We start from the raw sequence: 23,883 nt of genomic DNA, 5'->3' as shown, positions 1-23,883 counted from the left end.
AAGTTGTTATGAATGATACTGAATTGCAAGAGGGGATGTTCTAGGAAAATAAAACAAAATGCTTTGTCATTTTACCAGAATGTTTACTCTAAATATTTTGTGACTTGGCATATATATTTTTCTGTTTTTTCCTTATTTTGTTGATAAAATGTGACCCAATCCTGACATGTAACATAATTTATAACCATATACATACCCTACATCAACACTTCACTCTATAGCTACACCTGTAACGCCAATCTTTTGATAATTTTAACCATACCATAATCGCCATGCATAGATATTAAGAAATAAAAACAATGTAATGTTTGGTACTGATTTTTTTTTTCAATAAATGTAATCTGGAGTTTTGCAGAATCATAAATTATCAGGTTTTACATGACAATATGTATGTATGTATCTTTTGTGCTCCACTACAGAGGCCTGGGAATGTGATCATGTGACAGAGATTTATTCATCATAATGACCTGGTCAAATCAATCAAACCAAAGCACTTTTGGTCCATTTTAGGAAGTCAACCAAACTGCTCCAAATGTGCTTAGACGGTCTTAGCATTTCTGTTCAATGGCTCATAGTTAAAACTGAAAATGGGACTTTTTTTTTGAAAAGTTTGAAGAATTTTTCAATACCGGGACTCAAGCCATGGTTCTTAACTTCACTAATATTGTATTCCTTCAATTATGTCCAGCTGTCACGTTCCACGGATCAAGCTTTTAATTCATAGCAAGCCATCTCCGATTTCCTATTGAAAGAGGGATAATACAGTTGTGTTTTTGTTGAGGATACTAATGTCGACTGTTTTATGGCGGATTGTGCGTGATTCCTTTCTGTTGATTATGTTTGTTTGTATCAATAGATCTGTGCGCTTGAGTGTGCGTGTGTGTAAGATGGGTAAACTCTATTTGATATGCCCAGCCACCAATATGTAGAACAACAGCGCTCGGCTTCTATTGTCTTGCGCTGCTCTATGGGGGTTAGCTGGCACTGCATGAGAACAGATGTGTTTCAAATCATTGTTGTTATTTACCAGTGATAGGCTAGAGCTCAAGAAAATGTCCCCCTGTTCTGATTTATTCATTCGGACAGTGGATTTATGCAGAAATGCTGAAAACCTGGATCTTTTCTGCATGGATAGACGGGCAGATTTATTATTCATGAAGCTAATGCATTGTTTCTGTTGCTTTATATCTCTTTTTTGTTCTCTCATCCTGCTTTTTTTTCTCACCCCCTCCTCCTCTCTTCTCGATGGTGCACTGAATTCTCTCAGGCAAAGGTTGGCAGTTAAATGTCTGTGTTGAAATGAGAAGTTTGAAAGACGAAGCGCTATCTCCGTATATATGTGTATGTGTGTGTGTGTGTGTATGTGTGTGTGTGTGTAAACTGATTTAAATCGCTCTTTGAGCCCTACAGAATGGCGCTTTAAATGTTAAATGGGGGTTGAAGCCTGCCTGAACTAATTTGTAGGGCTTTGCACCGTGTTGACATTTAAATGTGATAAGAATAGCAAACTGTACCGCCGACCTATTTTGAAGATGCTTTCGGAATACATTCACATCAACTGTGGCCTATAATTAATAAAAAAAGACAGGCCTCCCTCGCTCCAGATTTGATTATAATACAACCTTATAAACACACCAGGGATAGATGAGAGGAGACGAAAGAAGAAGAACTAGGGGAGGGAAGAGGAGAGAAGAATAACAGGAATAAAAACAAGAGAAATGATGGGGGCAGGAATTAAGAGGGAGGTGGATTGCGAACACCTGGTCTTTGAGGCAGATTGCGTTGGCTGGCTGCTGTGCTATCACATTACTCTGATCCTGCCTCTCTTGTTTGTCAGAGAATTGAGGAGAGAGAGGGAGAGAGAGAGAGAGAGAGAGAGGGGAGAGCGGGTGGCGGCAGTGGTGGGGGGGCGGGGTCGGGGTGTGCAAAATCAGCATGCAAATAACACCACATTGTTAACTTAATCAGATGCAGGGGGAGAAAATATGGAGAGGGATGGGAGGAGTGTGGTGGTGGTGGGGTTGAAGGGGGGATTGCCAAGGAGGTGAGGCAGAAAGGAAGGGTTTTTTTTTTTGTGCAGTGATGGGAGATGGCAGAGGGTACACAGATTATATAGACCCACACCCCAGCTCCACCACTCCCACTGCCCACAGCCAACACCCCGGGGCTGCTCTGGAACTCAGGGAGATGCTATGTGTGTGTGTGTGTGTGTGTGTGTGTGTGTGTGTGTGTGTGTGTGTGTAGATGTGGAGAGGGGGAATTTGAGGGATGCAGCCCCGTCAGCACTCCATCAAGTGGTAGGCGCAAGCAGTTAGCAGCTGGCTAGTGAGCTAGCTTGTCGTGGCCGGACCGCCGGTGTCGGACATTTTCATACTGGAAATGTCAAGACATAAACAATAAGGACTGCAAGGTCCAAGCACCCCGCTGCAAGCACTTGACACACACATGACAGCAGTTGTGATCCTTCTTCATTGTCATTCAGATTTTTATTAATTTTGACATTTATTTAAACATGCTGACTTTATAGACTTTATTGTGATTAATCGCAGAATTTCAATAGATAGCGGTTAATCACTCAATTAAGTTACTTTGCATTCCAAAACTGTTATGAGGGCTACATTGACAAAGTAAAGCAATTATTAACAGATTGATTAGGGATCAAATGACAGAAAAAAACAAAACTGCATGGCACTGGCATGAAGTGGGCTTGTCTGTAAAGGAGAGATGAGTAACCATAGAATCCACTGTCTTTGAGATATCTTGAGGTGAAAGGTCAAGGGACCCCTGTGAAATGACAATGCCATTTTTCCATAGCCAAAATTTAACTAACTTGGAGCGTTATTTAGCCCTTTTCGTGACGAGATAACATGACATGATTGGTAACATTCATTTCTCAGTTCTTCTTGTTTCATATGATACCAGTATCATCACTGTTGCTTCAAAACCTAGCCGGTGCAGCCTCAGAATGTCGGCCGGAGATTAACGCGATTTAAAGAAAAATAATGCGTTATGTATGGACCTTAATCGGTATTGTAATGAACGCGTCAATGCTGACATACCCTAATATAGATATAGGAGGATCCAAAGTCAATAAAAGGAATCAAATCAAACCAAATTAGAAAAAAAAACACCCAACTTAAAAGGCAGTCACTCAGAACCCCCCGAGACCCAGATTGTTTTTAGAAATACATATACACACACATATGTACAAAAACACCTCATCCCCTAGTCCCTTATGCCACCTTTAAGGTGGGGCTCTTCTTATGTGAGCCAGAAAAATTTGCCATGTTTGGCTAGTTTTGCTCAGAACATTATTCCCCCTGACTACCGTACTTTGAAAGACAGCAGTCTCTGTCACGAGTTTAAGCCACTCTGTAAACTCTGGCCTGTGTGTGCTTTTCCAGTTTCGCAGAATAAGCCAGGATGATGATAAAACCTGTTGTCAATCCAAACTCTGCTTAGTAAGACCTGGCAGCACAAGAGAATTGTCTCCTGATGGACACATTTGTGGGGATTGTGGTAAAGGTCGTTTGAACCACCTTTCAAGATTTTTTAGTAACACCTTCCAAAAAGGTAATACCGAGAGACCATCCAATAGAGCATGTGGAAATGTACCCACATATTTATATACTTCCAACATTTATTGTCCTGGGTTAAACACTTTTTGAACATTTTCATGGGTGTATAATAATATGTATGTGCAAGTTACAGCCGATAAGCTAACTTTTCTTTTCAGTCCCTTCTAGCCCAACCTACTTTTGAGATCGCATTTTTCCATAAGTCTTCCATAATCTCCCAGCTAACAAGATACTTTTGCCATATTTCTCTCCGGCTTCCACATGTTTTAGTATGTTGAACATTTTCTTATTAAAAACTAAGGCAGAATGCCTCCTCTTGTTCTTCCCTTCGTACTCCAAAGATAGATCCTATGTGTCAGCTGTAGATACTTCCAGAAATATGCTTTATCAGTCAACTTAAATTGTTCTTTAAGGTCCTCAAATGACATAAGTGCGACATCACTGTAAAGGTCACTGACAACACGTGTTGTGAGGCCACAGATGATTGGGATTTCAGTAATGCATTCTTTAAGGTTAGCACCTAATCAGATGGGACTACATACAAAACATGCATAGCATATTTTGGAATATCAAGTTCACAACATACATCATAACATAATCCACGAACATAGACATCTAAGTGTTTGTGGTGGGACAGTGTAAAGAGATAGTTACAGGAGGGTGTCTTTTGAGTAAGCTAGAATACAGAACCATGCGTGTGTGTATCTCGTGGGAGAAGTTCATACAGTGTACTACAGAGAGGTCATTTTTCATTATAAACGTCCACTGCCTTAATGAACTTAGCCCCCTGCCAGAGCTCACATGTACAAAAGCATGTGTGTGTGTGCGTGTGTGTGTGTGTGTGTGTGTGTGTGCACTCGCGCATATATATAACAGGGAACATACTCATCGTTACACAGTCACCAACAGGGAACGGCAAAACTAACAGGGGACATTTTTTAAGTCCCCACTTGGACATGCTCTAAATCATCATAAAATCATGTGTTATGGCCTCTGGTGAAATTTTTCAGATTTTGCCAAGAGGGGACCAAAGTGTGTGTGAGTGTTTATATCCATATTCAGAGCTCTCCCTCCTGGTTGGAGCTGGTATTTGAACGACCCATTCACACACGTCGCTTTTAACACTCCTCTCCCCAGCAGCCTTTCAGACTGCAGATGGGCCGTTAAACAGGCTTTAGTAATGTTAATGTGGGTGACATGAAGGCCACAGAATGTAATGTATCAAATATGATACAAATAGCATGGTAGGGTTAATAAAGACACCAGTCTCCTGAAAAGTGATTTGTTATTAGTCTTTGCATTAAAATTCAAGGCTTGGCTTTAGGTGATTTCATAAGTTTTAAGCTCTATACTGTATTAAAATAAAGGGCTACCCAGAAGGCAGGAGAGAAATCAGTATTTTAGAGCCTTAAAAAAAGCAAGAAAACTATAATCCAAGCAGAATAAACCTTTACATAAAATGATCAGCAGTAAGATTTTTTCTTTTTAGGTTTAATTATGTAAAATGATGTAACATCAGACCTTGACTAGACCTTTAAAGTTGTTCAGTCCCTGACGATACTGACCTGACCAGTTTTCACGAGCACTGAATGTCAATCAGTTTTTCAATATACTTCAATATACACTCTCAGTCTGTACGCATAGAAATGTAATTTGTTTGTCAGGGTGCACATTATAGAAAACATGTCCAAACATAGGATAATGCAACATGAGTCCACTGTTGGCTGGTACATAATGACAATTAGTTCCCTCTTGGATAGCATGGAGTGACGTTCACACTCCACCATGTAAAGAATAAATAAAATGAGATAGATAAGACTTACACAAAAAGAATCTCACCTAAATAATTCAAAAATTATTCCTCAACTATGATTACAATGACTGTGATTATTATAATTATAACTAATATTTTATAACAAACTATAAAGGCTCAGTTTTAGTGGATGGCTTAACCATCTAGCTTGACACTGTTTTACAATACGGCTTCCCCAGAGGGCAAGGAAATATTTTTAAATCTAAAGAAAGGAGAAATAACAATAACAATAATAATAATAATAATAATAATAATAAGGGTAGGAAGAAAATGTGGAGAGAAAATACCAGCAAGATCTTTACTAATTTTAATGAATTGCTTAAATTAGTTTATTATCAGAATTTAACTTAACCTTGAGATTAGCTCAATCCTCCAAAACTCCTTTGAGTTTTAGATGCACTAGAAGCACTAGATTTCTGTCAATCTTACAATGTACATATATGTTTTTTTCTCTATAATCACAGGAATGCATTTTATTTGCTGATCTACTCTACAGGCAAAGAGGTCCACACTTGTGTAGTATAAAGCAACAGGGGTCCACAGTTGGCTGGTACATAATGACACAAGTTACTTGTAAATATATCTAAACTAAATCATGTAATTTTTTTTTGCTTCTAAAAGGATCTGTAAGTATGTATTTTGTAACTGAATATAAAGGCTCAGCCGTTGTGGATGTCTTTACCATTTTATAGCTTGACACTGTGTTTAAAAAGGAGCTACCCCAGTCCATTCTCATTGTTAACTTTTCAAATACATTCCTCTGTCAGTGCTTTTGGCATACCTGCATCAATCTGGATCATGGCAGGATGATGTGAGATGAGAACATAGCCGGACAGAGCCAAGCGGCATTGTTATTATCGTCAGTAGACAGCCAGACAGCACGAGGCACATCTGCATACATCTTGCGTGGCTAGCATCACTTGAGAATATGTATGGACGTACTCAAAACTTCCATTTAACAGTTTTTACAAGCAAAAAAAATGCCATGCAAGTTTTAGGTTTTATTTTTGAGGATTTAAAAGTTTTTTTTCTATTGGGAAAAGAATATTAAACAAAATGTTATTTTTTTTAAAAAGGAATAAAGTTTCATCATCATTGAATGATGCCTTTCAGAGCCAATATTTGCATAAAATGAAGCAAATAATTTAAAAATAGCTTTGCTGGTCAAAGTCTTCTTTGTAAAACATCAGAGCCACTCAGAAATACTTAGAGGGCAACTGAGGAACTGAGTGGATTAGTTTGGGCAGACATACAGTGAAAATCAGATTTTAACCGGTTTAAATAGTTAAGAATTCTGTATAGTTGCAGTGATTTGACAAAATTGCAGGGTCTCCCAAATTCACAGGAATCAGCTGAATTTGGCATTTATTGTTATGGTTGAAATTGTATGTGTGCCCATCTATAGGAATCCATTTTATTTGTCGCTCCACATTACAGAAAAGGTCCACACTTGAGTTGTATAAAGTGACATGAGTCCACTGTTGGCTGGTATATAATGACACAAGTTCCATCTTAGATATATATAGTATAGAGTGACATTCCCATTTCAACATGGATAAATGACAAAGAATAGGAAAAAAAGAAGTTAGATGCATTATTGTTTAAAGAAAATAATCTTACAAAAATGTAATAATAAAATTATTTATTTTTTAGGAATTGGAGATAGAAATATCATTTTAGTTTTTTCGTACATTGCTTTTTGAATCGTGCACCTGAATAAGTTTTGAGTTGCTGTTTAAGAGTGTGCTCCTTTTTACCTTGTGTTGAAAACACATTGACAACCCATCATGATATAAATGACTAGAGCAATCTTTAATGGTATTTATAATATGGGAGGTTTTGTGAGCAATCAGTTTGTCTCAGTTACAGGGATAAGTCAGTTAGAGGAATGATTAACATCTGAAAACCTCTGTTCAACTGCTGAGATGAACTATTTCAAATTCTATAGGTTTTGGCTGTACTTTTGGCTGTACTTTAACTTTAAATTCTAAAAAGGAAAGTCAGTCCACACTTTGTCCCCTCTTGGCCTGTACAAATGACACTTCTTGTTTTGTTTTGTTTTGTTTTGTTTATATTTTCTCCAATGTTTTAAATTAATCTTAAATCTGCATTAGACAGACAAAATTGTATATACACATTACTAGATCTCAAGAAAACCAAAACAACTACAACTACTAAAACAACTAAAAGAAATATAAAACAGCCAACAATACAAAAACTGCAGAACTAGGATCAAAATAGGATTCACTTTCAAGTAAAATAAAAAATAAATCTTGAGAGATTTGGATTGGATTGTCTGCTGTATGCGACCTTTAAAGTCTTCTGTTGTAGGAGGGAACTGAGAGTTTTAAATGGGTGTACTGGCATGCAAAATTACCAGCACATTTATGGATTGTGTCTTTAACAGAGGCTGACTACTCATTTTGTATTGGATTAAATGATTTGCCATCTCTCTGTGTGCATGCTGCAGTGACCAGAGGGACTTATTATTATTCAACACAGTTTTGGTTTATATGAAGAATTTCAAATTCCTTAAAGGGTTTTAGTTTATGATGTAGCATTAAACAATCCTCCACATTGACTGAGTGAGTGTCCAGCACCCATGTGCCTTTTAAGGTTGCCTCTGAGAAATGAGTGACTTGGAGAGGGTGAGGGTCAGCGTGTGCAGCTCTGTGCCAGGCCTTGATTCTCTGCAGTGGGGTTGGTTTCTTTGTTGTTGTTGATGGTCAATAGGCCATTCCACATTAAGCTTCAGAGATGCTAATTTATATTAGCTAGAATGTTACATCCAACTCTGACTGCCTGAGACATGGGTCTGTCCCCTGTCCTGTTAAGCAAGTGGCACACAGTGCTTATTTTAGCTGGTACAACATCTCTGGATTATTGGGAAGAACATCCAAAAGTTTACAGATTGGGCATATAATTCTCCACTCAAATTCCCACTAGCTTGAATACTGATACAAAAGTAGTACTTTTTTACTGGATAGTTAAATATTTGAACATATTTAATCACCTAATAATTACATGAATTTCATGGCAAACCATTGTGATGTTACATAGTTTATTGTGCCAAGTTAACATTTAATTGTTCTAATCATAATAAAAGGTTTGGTTTCAACTATAGGAGTAAAACAAAACTAAAGAGTAAGAGTGATCGTCTGATCATCATGTTAAACATATTCAGGAAACAGAAATAAAATGTCAGAATGCAACATTGAGCCAAAGAAAAAACATGGTGGATTATTGTAGTTTTGTAACATAGGTTTTGTTATTGATCTGTAATGTTGAATTTATGTAGTCCATTTTTCACCTCCTGAACCCTTTTCATTTGAGCTGCAGTGATATAAATTTAAAAGGTTTGGTCATAAATCAGTTTGAACTTATATGAAAATAAATAGTTTTCTAACCTATAAAACATTTAATGGGGCAAACGTGTATGCATGCTTAACACAGCGCTGAGAACAAAGCATTTTTTTAAGTGACTGTAAGATTTAAAACAGCAAATGCAACTTTAAAATGGCCTCCCAAATCATATGTCAAGATCCACTACATGGTATTTTTTAACAGTTTAACAATATACCATCAGTAGTGTATCAGTGTATCAGCGTACCATCAGTAGTTGCAATTTATTTATTAGTTATCAAGTAGTATTGACAAAGTGAAATTAACAGTCTGTTAACAGCCAGCTTAGGAAAGATGACACTGCCATGTAAAATTATCAGCACACTTATGTAGCGAAAATGCATCCCTAAAGGAGGTTAAATATTCATTTGTTTGTGAAAAATTGTTGTTCATCTCTCTAAGATGTTAAACATTTGATTCAGTGGTGCTCTGCATTATTAAGTAAGCAATCACATGGTGTTATAGATATATTGTTAGATTTATGAGCCTTCAGTTGATGAAGCTGACAAAAATGTAATTTCCTCTACACTGAAGAGGTGGAGTGACCAGCACCCATATGATTCTCAGATCCTAACTTTGAATGTTGAACAGTGGAGACTGCTGCCACTGAGAAGTGAGTGACCTGCAGTGAGTGAGGGGTTTGACTCTGTGCAAGTCAGTCTGTGAAAATCTGTCAGGCCTTGATTCCCTGCAGTGCGGGGGATGGTTTCTTCTAGCTGACGATGGTCGTTAGCACATGACACATTGAGCTAAGGGGTTGCTAACTTCATATCCAAGATGCTGTATCTGATTTAGACTGACTGAAACGTGGCTTATTCCCCCATCCTGGTTTAACAAGTAGCACACACTGCTTATCTTGGTTAGTACAACATCCCTGGATTATTGGGAAGAACACCCTGAAATTGTAATGGAGTAGGTATACAATTCTCCACTTTAATTCCCATTTTAAATACTGTTTTTTTTTTTTTTCAAAACTTGTACTATTATGGATATTTAAGTAGTTGAACATATTCAGTTACCTAATGATTACATCTGTTATTTCATGACATACCATTTTGATGTTGCATGGTTATTGCCTCAAGTTTACATTTCATTATTCTAATTATAATAAAAGGTTCTGTTTTAACTAAAGAGGTAAACAATACTACAGAATTAGATACTCTGTAAAGCATCTACAAACATTATTTAGATAGTTAAAATGTTGTCAATGGTTATTGATTGTATGGAGTAAAACTAATTTGGCCCTTTTAAATGTTTTATAGGTGAGCTACATACAAGAGTACATGTTTGTGTCCTGATTGTGTGATTATCATTTTAAACACATATATGAACAGAAAGTCAATGTTGACATGCAACTTTGAGCCAAAGATAAATGTAGTGGGTTATTGTTGTTTTGCAACTTTTGTAACCTATTAAAAATTTAATGAAGGGCAAACATGTATGTATACCTTACAAAGTGCTTAGAAAGACATTATTTATTAAGTGACTCAAAAGATTTAAATAGCAACTGCAACTTTATAATGGTCTTCCAAATAGTATTTCAAGATCTGCTACATGGTATTTGTTAACAGTTTAACAGTTTATTACCATTAGCAGTTGCAACTTTTATAGAAACCATCCAAACAATGTTTATAAACAGTTTTCAAACCAACTATTAATAGTTAACAAAGTGTTATAAATATTTGGTCTATCTATCCAAGAGATATTTATATTGTATAATTTACTTTTTTGTTTTTACAAAGGTTTACAAATTAGTTGGAAACCATTAATACTTAGTTTATGTATTTATACAAGACTGTATAAGTCTTGGTATTTGACTAATAAAATAACAATCTATAACATTACTTATAATGGGTAAAGTTAATTAGTTATCATTTCTTCATTGGTTATCAAGGAGTATTGACAAAAGTATAATTAACAGTCAGTTAACAAATTATTAATGATGCCTATAATACAGTATTGCCAGCTTCAGAAAGATGATACCGACACGTAAAATTACCACATTTATGGAGTAAGATGCATCCCTAAAAGAGGCTGAGTATTCATATGTGTGAAAAAAAATGTTATTCATCTCTGTATGATCTATGTACATTTGATTCAATGGCTTTGTGCATTCTTTAGAAATACATACAGTTACATTCACACACAGTTTTATAGATATATTTTATATTTACTTGGCCTTCAGTTGATGAAGTGGACAAAAAAATATGTAATTTCTTCTACACTGAAGAGGTGGAGTGACCAGCACCCATATGGATTCTCAGATCCCAACTTTGAGTGTTGAACAGTGGAGACTGCTGCCACTGAGAAGTGAGTGACCTGCAGTGGTGAGGGGTTTGATTCTCTGCAAGTCAGCCTGTGAAAATCTGTCAGGCCTTGATTCCCTGCAGTGCGGGGATGGTTTCTTCTAGCTGACGATGGTCATTATGGTCGTGAGGACATTACACATTGGGCTTCAGGGTTGCTTACTTCTCATATCCTAGATGTTGTATCTGACTGAAACATTCCTGTGTTAAACAAGTGGATGTTGGGTAAGATAATGTTAAACTGTAAAGAGTAGAAATACAAGCAGAATTCCACATTTGTCGTCAATTGCACAATTGACTACAAGCTATTCAAAAAAAGGAGTTAAACATGTTTTTCACGTGAAGAAACATCTGCTGGGAAGTGACATAATAACCACATGTATGTAATATCACTGAAATAATTGAAAGGTAATTATTTATTAAGTGGCCCTCTAAAGCAGTAGGGCATCTTGGCTCTCAGTGGCTCTGTTTGTCTGAATTTTTAACGCAATGGCCATCAGAAACACATTAACATTAGTTAAACTTTAAGTGCTAAAGAGTTGTTTCAGTTGACAACACTGGAATGTAAAGACCTGTAAAGCTGAGTGTCAATGTAAACTTATTTTAGAAATATCACATGCCTTCATGCACACTCTCTGTGCCGCAGTGACAATGTTGTATACCAGCCCTGTATTTGCCAACTAATTTACAACTCTATGTGTTACCAACTATAGTTATCAAAAACAACCAAAAATAGATATAACAATAATAAAACTTAGTTCTGGTTGCAATAAACCTCTTTGAATGGGGTCAACAGAAGATAACTAGTGAAGGCCCATTCATAGATGTGTATCCTGCTGTGATGGTTTTGAGATGAGGTGTTGGTAGCTCATCACCATTTCAATGCCCATCAAAAACACTAACATACCAGTTAAACTTTAAGTGCTAAAGAAAGGTTTTAGTTCACAATACTGGAATTTAAAGTCCGTAAAGCTGAGTGTCATTGTGAACTTATCGTATTATTATATTATTTATTATGTGCCTTTCACTTCATGCACACTCTTTGTGCACTGTGACAATGCTGCATGCCAGTGTGTGTAGTATATGTTATAGACTGTAGTCATTAAAAAACAAACATCTTTGAATGGGGTCTAGATTAGATAATGCTAAAATACACTTACAAACACAGGTGTTTCATCCATCACTAAAAAACTATTCATTTTTGAACACAATGGAACACATTACAAAACAAGATATTTGGTGTTCAAATCCATTACCTATCATAATAGCATGAAAAGGAGCCTTGAGAAATACATAAAAGAGACAAGGCTAAAACCAAAAATGAATGGCCATGACCTTTGACCCATAAAGCTGCACTGCATTAAATACCAACATGACTGAAGGATATCACAAAATGAGCTCGGGGACACTAAAAACCACTGACAGTGGACACAGTTTATCACTGTATCTATAAATGCAAATTAAGACTTAACTATGCAAAGTGAAAGCCAGATATCAGCAAAATCCAGAAACACTGCCAACTTCCCCGGACCTGAGCTCATCTGTCACGTCACAGTGAATATTAACACAAGTTATAATTGTGTTCACATTATAGCCTTTATTTTAAAAAGCTACAATGGCAACATTTCTGGTGCCAATTTACTAAACAATGAGAAGCTTTACTGAATAGATACATTTTTGTATTAGATATTTTTCTCTTTACAAAATGCACCTTTCTATTTCTTTTTCATTAATCTATGGTGGAGTGTGAATATCACTCTGTCCTATCCAAAAGGGAACTTGTGTCATTATGTACTGCCAACTTGGGACCACGCTTATTCTATATGTGTGGCCCTTTTTTTCTGTAATGTTGATCAACAAAGAAAATGCATTCTTATGCATATAAATTGAAAGCTTTCCTTATACATTGTAAAAAGAGATCCTGTGCTTGTAATAACTCTTAATGGAATTTCCAGTAAAAGTCTGATAATAAATCTATTTTTTATGATTAATCAGCAAATACTGTTGCTGACCTTTATATCGCTTTGGTCCTTTCTGGGAAACCCTTCATTGTAAAGGTGAACATCTAAAGTAGGGAATTCCAGTATGTTTTTCCATGGCCAAGGGATCAGCCAATATGTGTGATATCTCTGATCTAGACACTAGAGAAAGAAGTCTCAGACTTGTAATGTCATGAAGTATAAAGTCTGGAGCTGCTCCTTCTGCTCATCGAGAGCCTAATTTTGGGGACCAGACCAACAGAATGTTTGTTATCCCTTAAACCCAAATGAACTTTATTATATTGGTGTTGTCAGTTCTGTAACAGAAAATGTTCCCATATACTTATAACATTGTTCTGGCTGTTCTCAGTGTCATCTAGAAAAATCTTTTCACAATTTCATGTCAATGGAGCAACTCTACACTTTATATCACATGACATCACAAGCACTCCAGTTTTTTGGATATGGGAGCGAGTTGCCCATGTTTACTAATGTTTTAGACTTGCCTTAGATCATAGAAATAATATGTATGTATTTTAGAAATGGGCATAATTTCCCATTAATACAGTAGTATCAAGCCATAAAAGGTTAAGCCAGCCACTAAAGTTGAGCCTTTATATTCTGTTACACAAAACATACTAACAAATCATATTTGAAGAAGAAATGTAACCTTATTCAGATGAGATTTTTTTTCACAAGTATTATTAAATATGTTTGTATGTGCTTTACATGGTTGAGTGTGAATGTCACTCCATGCTATCTAAGAAGGAACTTGTGACATTATGTACCAGCCAACAGTGGACTCATGTCATTATATCCTACTCAAGGGTGGACCTTCTTCTGTAATGTGCACCAACAAACAAGTTGCATTTCTTTAAGTACAGACTGAGAACACAAGTATATTGAAAACTTGATTGACATTCACTACTTGTGAAAACTGGTCAGGTAAGTATTTTGGAAATTGAACAATTTTAAAGGTCAAGTCAAAGTTTGATGTTACATAATTTTAATTTAAAACTCCTTTTTAGTTTTCTTACAAAAGGAAATGGAGTGTGGACATTTTTTTTTTCTTTTTAGAGTGCAAAGTTCAAAGAGTACAAACAGAAATCGACTTATGAAGGCCCATTCATAGATGTGTATCCTGTTGTGATGGTTTTGAGATGAGTTGTTGGTGGCTCATCACCATTTCAATGCCCATCAAAACACTATCATACCAGTTAAACTTTAAGTGCTAAAGAAAAGTTTCAGTTTACAATACTGGAATGTAAAGTCCTGTAAAGCTGAGTGTCATTGTGAACTTATCGTAACATTTATTATGTGCCTTTCACTTCACGCACACTCTCTGTGCACTGTGACAATGCTGCATGCCAGTGTGTGTAGTATGTGTTACAGACTGTAGTCATTAAAAAAACAAACATCTTTGAATGGGGTCTAGATTAGATAATGCTAAAATACACTAACAAACACAGGTGTTTCATCCATCACTGAAAAACTATTGTGAACACAAAGGAATACATTACAAAAAACAAGATATTTGCTGTTCAAATCCATTAACTATCTGCCATAATAGCATGAAAAGATTTAGAGAACCTTGAGAAATCTCTGCATAAAGGGACAAGGCTAAAAACCAAAATGAATGGCCATGACCTTTGACCCATAAAAGCTGCACTGCATTAAATACCAACATGATATCACAAAATGAGCTTGGGGGACACTGAAAACCACTGACAGTGAACACAGTTCATCACTGCATCTATAAATGCAATTTAAGACTCTACTATGCTAAGTGAAAGCCAGATTCAACAAAATCCAGAAACGCCATACTGACTTCTCTGGACCTGAGCTCATCTGTCATGTCACAGTTTGATTTCTTTTCTTTTGGAAGCAAACAGCTTTTGAGATTAGTCACAGACTTGTGTTAAATCATTTTATAGTGATTAACTAATTAAAATAAATATATTATTTATTAAAATAAGTAATTATATTGCTGATCATTTTATGTATAATGTTACTCGTTTATAGATTTATTTTTCTGAATTTTTGGTGATACATTGGTAGTTACAATTGGTCTGGTCTAAATATACATATATATATATATATATATATATATATATACATATATAAAACAAAGACAACAATAAAGTTATTAACAGTAAATAGTAAGATAAAACTGAATTCACAGGATTATGGGAGCCTTCTTTAAAAGATATACTTTGCTTTGGCAAGTATTATTTCTGTAATATTTATTATCACAAAAAATGTTGATATATTGCAAGCAATAAAGTTTACATACCCATTTTTAAAGATACAAATGAAGTTTTAGTGAAAAAGAAGCACTCTATAGGTGAGAGAACCAGGATAAACCAGTTTGACTGCAGTATATGGATGTCCCCCCTTTGATAGGCAGACGTCGCTCAAGGCTTCAGGTCCCCTCTTGGCAATTTCTTTAAAAAATTGTAAAAATCACATTTGCAGTAATATTGTGAAAGAAGACCTCAAAAGTAAATTTTCAATTCTAGTTTTGTATTTTTAAAATGACTGCTAATAAAGGTTCCCTCTTGGATAGTACACTTAGATAGTCCCCTATTATTCATGTTCGCATGTATGTGTGTGTGTGTGTGTGTGTGTGTGTGTGTGTGTGTTTGTGTGCAAGTTCGCTGTGTCTTTTTAATGAGTGTGTGTACTGTAGCCTTTGTTGTGGAAGATAAGTGTGTGACGATGCTGAAGGTCAGGCAGGGCAGAGAAGAATGAGAGAAATGCAGTGTTGGCTGGGACAGACAGCTCTGAGCTGAAGCTCTGGTGTAGACAGACGTAAGGAATCCTGGAGCACGGCCAGAGCATACCTTCAGAGACTGACACACACTCTCACACACACACACACACACACACACACACACACACACACACACACACACACTGGTGCTGCTATACCTGTGAGCATCTTTATTTGATATTGACTTGATTTACTTTGCATGAAATGTCATGTAAAGCTCAGTCAAATTCAGAATCAGTGCCTTTACAGGATTGAGCTGTCTATTCCAGCATCTATCTATACCTTTCAGCTAGTCTTACCCATTGTTCCATTTCTTTTAGCAACTATCTGAGCTATCAGTTTAATTATCTATTGTGACCATTACTTTTACTCTTACCTCCTGCTTCTACTTTATCTGTTTTCAGCCCAGTCGCAAAAGGAGAATGTTAAGCTTGCACATTTTCTGTAAACGACAGATTTGTTACATTTGTACATTAATGATTTTAGGGAGATGTAGTTTAGGAGCTGACTTTAAGAGTGAGAGGTGAAGGGGATTTTTTAGCTAGTCATCGCTGCATTTCCAGCAGATTTTTATCCACCAAACAGGGGTTGTTAATTTGTGAGCCTTCACAAAAGGGGATGGTTCGTCATCAGACTATACTGTAGACCATGGTTCGAGACTGACAAATACAGGGCATCGACTGCATTCCTGCTGCCAGTGAACACACCACTGCAGCAGACTAGTCTGCCTTTCTGTCAGCTGGCATTTGTGTGTGTGTGTGTGTGAGTTGTTTTTTTGGTGTGTCCATGCAACATCATGGACAGGAAGGAGAACAGGTAAACAATAGACAGCAGCAGGAACAGAGGTCTTTGAAAACTTTTTAGTGGTTTCTTCTCTTTATATGTCTCTTATTATTCAGTCTCCCCTTTAAACTCGGTGCAGATGGTTTGCAGAAGTGTACAATGCCAGCATTTATTCTATATACATATATTCTTTTTTTTTTAGCAGAAATTAGCTAAATTCTCCACATGCCCTATTGCAACTGCAGACATACCTCCTGGTGTACAAGTAGCCCTGCTCAAGAATCACTGCTTTGAGGGCTCATTCAAGTGATGTGAGGAAAAAGTGTTCATAAACACACAAACACACACAAACTTCACTGTTTAGCCTGAGACTGTAACATTTTTGCACGTTCATGAAAAGTGTATAAACACTTAAGCATGTATCCCAGGTGTTTCTGCATGAGCTTTGCACTCTGACAATGCACTGAACGTACTTAAGTGTGTGTATTTGTGTGTGTCACAGAGTGTTTGTAGTCCGGTTCACAGAAAAGCCTTCAAAAAAAAAAAAAAGCTCCTCTGAGGTTTTACCCAACTTTTCCTTCCTGCTTTAATCACGGCTGCCTTTCACTGAGGCGTTGGCATCGATGCAAACGCTGCCTCGCTGACATGTCTCTTCCTCTCTCACTCTCTCTCTCCATCCCTCTTTCATTTATTTTATTTCCTCCTGTAAATCTATTCATCCACCCAAAAAAAACCCATGTCTGATCTTAAGAGCAGTCGCCACAGTGCTTTTTCTGATAAAGTCTGATAGATAAACATGCTCTCTTACGTCCCCTAGGCCCTCCACCCTCTGTTGTGAGAGCACACCCCTCCAAAGCACTTCCTCTGCAACAATTAGTCTGTAATAAATACACCCTGGCCTTAAAGTAGATAATGCACAATTTGCTCTCTCGCTTTCTTTCCTTTTATATTAAGTGCCACATTAGCTCGCTGTACATATCTAACTTTGAAGCCAAAGAAGGAAAAGAAGAGAGCGTGGCAATTTTTTTTTCTCTCTCTCTCTCTTTCTTCTTCCTCCCCAGGCACGCCAAAAGTGCATGAGAACAATAGCAGCTATAAGAGATATTGTAACATATGCAGAGAATCGCAAGCATTTCCACTCAAGTCTGAGCCTCTTGATGGCTTTGATAAGATTAGTTTGCTTTCTTAAACAGGAAGTGTGCTGCTTAAAGAAGAAAAAAAGACACAGCATGGTTGCATAATAAGTTTAACTACTTCTCAGAGAGCTAAAGTTCCCTTCAAACTCTTCAGATTAACCAAAAAAAAAGGAGCCGAAAGTGGAGGAGAGAGAGAGATAGAAAGGGAGTTTATCAAAGTGATGGAATAAAGAGAGATTTAACACGGTCATATTAAAAAGACATGCGGCAGTTTCAATATTTAAAAATCCCATTTGCTTCGACAGAAGAGCTTTTTCATTCAAGAGCATATGGCAGCGGTACCTGTATCCAGCCTCTCTCTTATCTCCGTCAAAGACAAAGGGAAAGAAGGAGTAAAAGGGAGGGGGGGGGGAGTGGGGGGGCCTCAAGAAAAAGAGATACTTTCAAACAGACATTCAGACATTGAAGAATCATTCAATTATCGGCAGCATGATGTAAAATAATTACCTGACTCGCTTCCTGTAATGAGTGCTGCTAATTAGCCATAGACTTTTGTTTTAGTTGAAAAAAGAAAGAGAAAGTCCCAAACTCCCAACTGCACAGAAGCTGTGAAAAGAAATGTTGTATGTTGAAGTAGCACCCCATCCTTTCTCTAAACACACACACACACACACACACACACACACACAAAGATTACACACACACGCGCACTGTGACTCCTCACTATAGGCTCACTTGGCTTGAAGGCACAATTTACCTCCCAATGTATGCACACACAGCTCTCAGTAAATAGTCGAGAGTGCAAAAAAAGATCCTTCTTCTCTTAATTAGCTGTGTAACAATTAAAGTCTCCTCTTAGTAAATTGAACCTTTGTCTCCCTTGCCTCCCTAGTTTGATTTCAGCACCTGTCACAACAACCCCTCCCTTTACCGCCACCTCCACCGCCGCCACACACCCACCACTATTACCTCCGCCGCCACCCCCCTCGACTGTAGTCATTATGCAAAACTCTACCAGAATGCGCCCAGCATGAGTGGAAGAAAACAGCAATTATTTCTGATATTCTGTTATTTAGGGCCGTATTGACATTCAACTACTTTCTCCTTCTCTCTGTTTGTCTCGTTCTCGCTGCCACCACCTGAGAAACAAAGTGCGACGCCACTAGTCTCAATCTTGAATCTTGTATGTCATCACTGCAGTCACTCCGCGAGAGACAAAGGCAGCGCTGGCCCATAATGTGACCTACAGATTTCTGTGTGTGTTTGTGTGTGTGTGTGTGTGTGTGTGTGTGTGTGTGTGTGTGTGAGAGAGAGAGTGTTTGCAGGCATTGACATGCAGCTCAGAGGGTGACCAGTGATGTAAGCTATGACAGATACACTGTGGTCATTGTCTCCCTGACCTCTTTCTTCCCGCAGTCTAACCATGCGTGAGCGCACTACACTGCCATGTCTGTTGTCTAACACACACACACACACACACACACACACACACACACACACACTCACTCATGCACACTGTTATCGTGTCCTGCTTTTCTAACTGATTTGACAGGAAGAAGAGTTTAGTCAGCAGACACAGAGCAGGCCGAAGCACACAGGTACATTACAAAACACCAAAGACACACTTTGAAGAGGAAGTTGATTGTTGAGTCATATTTGGTAGAAAATGAACCACAAATGGATCATTACAGAAGCAGTTTATTAGCATGAATACATAGAACATTAAATATGACCCAAAAACCAGCAAGAAAGGAGTGAAAAGCACAGAAAATTGCCAGAACATTAGTATATGATAATCAAAAAACAGAAAGTAAAAACAAAGTGCTCAAAAATCATAATATGTTTGTAACATAATTTTAAATATGTAATTATGATCATTATAAAGATAGTTTTCCCCTTGCTTTTATCTTTTTCCCCCTAGACACTTTTCCCCAGTTTTATAAATCTACTAGGTTTTTTGCAATTTGTGGCACAATTCTCACCAAGTTGATCTTTGCCTTTTTTTTTTTTTTGAAAGAAATTGCACCAGTTTGTTCAGGGTTCAAATGGTTAAATATGGGCTTGTATAGAAACTCTCAGGAGTTTATCCATTCTTTGGCAATTCATGTTTTTTTATGTTAAGAGACCTTGCTTGAATTTTTACAAGATTTACATTTAACAAGCTGAAATTTTCAAATGCAGTGATTAAGATTTTTGCAGATTTAGCAGCTTTTTTATTTTTTTTTTCATTTATTTATTTATGTTTTATTCCATGTACAGTGGAAGTTGGTTTCTACTACACTGTGGGAGTCATGCAGAGACTTGAAACTCAAAACTATGTCATATCTGTCCTGGCTCCAATGTCAACAATGCCTTATTGTTAAAGCAAATATTTGCAAGTGGATTTGCATTAACTAGGGAAATTAATGCAACAATAGCTGCCTGGAATGTAGGATGAATAAATTCAACATCTTAAATACAAAATGATTTTAAAAAAATAAATGAAGGTACACACAGTAGCATGTGATTAGTCGTAAATGAGCAACATGTTTAAACTTGATTCCTTAGTGCTGTTGTAGCTGATATTTCGTACCTGTATTTCTAAATTTGATAATTTCATTATATGTTGAGAATATAATCTTTACTTTTAATAAATATTTTTGTCGAAGTGAACAAGCCTCAGAACCAGCATGTACTCTCCATCACTGTCAGCTACATAAGGTTAAAAGTTTTATTTTAATAGTGGTAGCTCGTCTCCCTAGTGAGGCTAGCTAAAGATTCCTAATCCAAAATTAAAAAGGGAAAAAAAGTCCCAGAGGACAATAAAAAATATATTAGTGCATGGACAGATTTGTTTGCTTTCACTGCCAAAGCTGAAAAGTTGAACTACAAAAGAAATCAGAGGTTGCTCACTGCATAATAGCCCATAGCCCATAATAGTCTAATATTTTAGACTTAAATGGTTTCACTGAATAAAGAAACTAATTGTTTTAACATAAAGAAAGCTGGTGTGTGGGCTTCTTTAATTTTTAAAAAACTGACTGAATTTGAGAAGACAAGTTAAGGTAATGTTGTAGTGATTCAACTTGGCTTCTCCAATTCAGGCAATTTGAAAAAATAAAAAATAAGGCTGACATTCAATGATTAACAGTATCAGCAAACTGATAAATATCTGTTTAATACCTAGTGTCATTTCCAGTTCAGTGACAGAAAGAACCAAACAGGCTGCATACAGTACTGAAGTAGGAGTAAAGCAGTGAATAAGATGAGGCACATTCACTATCATTATCGTGTCAGTTTCTATGACTTTTATTTATTTTTTGTCTTTCACTGAACTTCACTAAACAGTGTCTGCTTAACAAATGTTTGGCGCTATTAATCCCGCGCTTGGTGCTTTATTCGCTGCTGCGGGGGTCTGTCCACGCCGCTGCGACAGCTTTTGTAGCGCACTCAGAAGGGGAGAGGTGCTCACAGATGTATATGCACACACACACACACACACACACACACTCACACTCTCTCTCTCTCTCTCTCTCACACACACACACACACACACACACACACACACACAGACAGAGACATCTGCAGGTCACCATCATCATAGTGGGAATAATACCAGGGATGGTTATCATAAAGGGAAGCTTTGAGCTCCCGGCCGTCTTGGGAAGATGATTTGGCTGGCCCGGAACAATGAACTGTGGGAATCCGCTTGTCCTGCATTGATCTTCCTCCCATGGCATCCCCTGCAAGGCTGTCAGAGCGATGGACGGATAAAAAGACCCACAACATTTTTCTTTCTCTCTAGCTCGCTCCCTCCCGGTGTCTTTCTTTTCTCCCTGTCAGGAGGGCTCCCACTGATCAGCGGGGATGAGCTGAAAGTTGAACTACCTGTTGACAGGACCTCTTAAACAGCCCTCAATGACATATTGTGCAAGAGAGCGAAGGAGGGGCCGAGGCTCCTGTTCATTCATATTTGTCACTGATCTATTGAGTCTCATGAAATCCTTGCTCCTTTGCTTATATTTTCTCTGTGTCAAAATGGGGCAGAGTTATGTTAATCCAGTCTTATTCATACATTTTAAAATGTTACATTTTCTGTGTTCTTTAAAAAAAAGAAAGCCTCTTTTTGGTGGACGGTAAAAACTGGTCCATAAGAAAGTCATGCATATGTGATTGGTGTTTTTGGCCAGCTAATCAGAGCTCTTTTTTTTTGGGCCACTGGAATAACCTTTCTAAAAGCCCAGTAGCCCTTTGGGAGAGGGGGCAACTAATTTCTGCTGATGGGTTGCTGTGCCATGTATGTGAATACGCTTAGGCAAGACGGCTGTCAGCTGCAAATCATCATTCGAGACCAAGAAGCAACAAAACTTGTTTTAAGCGAGACATCGGCAGCATTTACAGCAAGGATTGTCTCTCCAAAAGTGGGTATTTTAAGCCAGAGTATTATCTTATCCTAATCAGAAGGTTTTTTTTTTGTTGCTAAACACAACTCCGTTAACCATAGCACTGGTGAATCATAAAGTGTCAACATATCCACTACAATAGAACGTGAAAATGTTTTCTATCCATGGTTTGCAGAGACATACAATTCTAAAAATGTATTCTTAGGATGAGGACGACCAGCTGCAGGAAAACTGCTCAGTTGTACTTGCATCAATGTTTCCATTAGTCCAGAGAATGTGTGCTCTCTTGCCTAAGATACTATTTTGTGATAGTCACCCTTTAATATGCTGATCAAAATGTAAAAGAAATATTCAGATCCAGACTGCATGTGCCAAAATTTCTAAAATGTCTTTATGAATGTCAGCGGACATCCAGTTGTCTGTTTTCTTAAGTCACTTACATCCCCTGGAAGAGCATATCATTGTGTCCGCTCATCGTCTGCTTCATCATTAGCTGCTTTAAAACTCCCTCCCGATGGATAAACCTCCGCAGTGAAAGTCCCGCTCCAAAACTGTCCAGGCACATTTCTGGATAACGGATGAGGAATTAATTATGGTGACTCATTTTAAATGTCTTATATATTTGTGACAGTTACCATTTCATTTACTGTTCAAAATGTAAAACAAATGTTCAGATGGCAGGCAAACGTTTACAGGCTGTGTTGTTCCACCCTTTGTCAATAGGAGGTGCTGCAGCACCCTGAGCACCCACCTTCCTGCGCCCTTGCTTACAAATTGTTGTAAATATAAGTATTTTTAGAAAAGATCACATAAAAAAATGTGTATTTGTTCATATTTGTGAGAAATAACAACATCCTTGTATTTAAAATCAAATCTAGATGAGATCTGATCTTGGCCGTGTTTGCAACTCCACTTTTTTCTACCCCCTCCCTCCTTTAAAAAAAAAAGAACAATCCATCTCTGAAGCCTCACATCTTTTTGATAGTGCGGAGTTATGCGTTTTTGATCAAGAGGCTCCAGGCATGGGATGGAGTTGGGATTGAATCTGGCAGGGGTTGTGTGACTGTCTTCCATGTGCAGTTCAGAGTGTTTTCGCCTCATTACAGAAAGTAATAATGCAGTGAAGTCAAAGAGCGGCAGAGAGGAAGGAAAACAAGGCAGCTTTTTTATTGAATTAATTAGACGCCTTGCAAAGACCACCTGCAATAGAAACAAAACACAGAGCCAGGAAGAAAGTCATATCTGGTCGCTTCTACCTCCAACTCCAAACTAAAGCAACTTTTACCCAGAGCTAATTGATATTTGAAATGACGACGAAGCTCTGTTTGTACTTTGAAAACACACTTGCAGCTTTTGAATGGATCCGATTGTCCCTACTGCTTATAGCATTCAGCTCTCAGTGCATGGAACATATGGTACATATTGTCCCTTAAACACAGATTACTGGAGCTGCAACCCCCCCCTTTTCTCGTCTCATTAATGATTTGGTGGAAATATGATGGAATTCAGCGCATTGTGAATAATGATTGATTTGTTTAATGCAATGAATTACTTCATTAGGACTTAATGAGGTATTGCATTGTGATTAGTCGATGGGTTTTATGTCGATACATGTCAAAATAACAAAGTAAAGTCCAACTAATGGCTTTTCGATCCCTCACTTTCTCCCTGTCTTGTCTTAAATGTCAGAGCAAAGTTTGACGACAGAGTAACTTCAAGAACGCACAAGTT

The 23,883-nt window shown here is 37.4% G+C and overlaps 1 protein-coding gene across 4 annotated transcripts in view; it reads left to right on the top strand.

The window, feature by feature from the left end:
- Positions 1-23,883, top strand: part of znf536 (zinc finger protein 536) — a 298,506-nt gene that overhangs the window by 127,238 nt on the left and 147,385 nt on the right. The gene's annotated exons all lie outside the window — the stretch shown is intronic.

Source organism: Plectropomus leopardus, chromosome 1 (assembly GCF_026936395.1).
Source record: "Plectropomus leopardus strain MGB_pleo_1.0 chromosome 1, ASM2693639v1, whole genome shotgun sequence".
Taxonomy (NCBI): domain Eukaryota; kingdom Metazoa; phylum Chordata; class Actinopteri; order Perciformes; family Serranidae; genus Plectropomus; species Plectropomus leopardus.
Note: the sequence above shows the minus strand (reverse complement) of the source record. Positions and strands in the feature narration are given on the sequence as shown.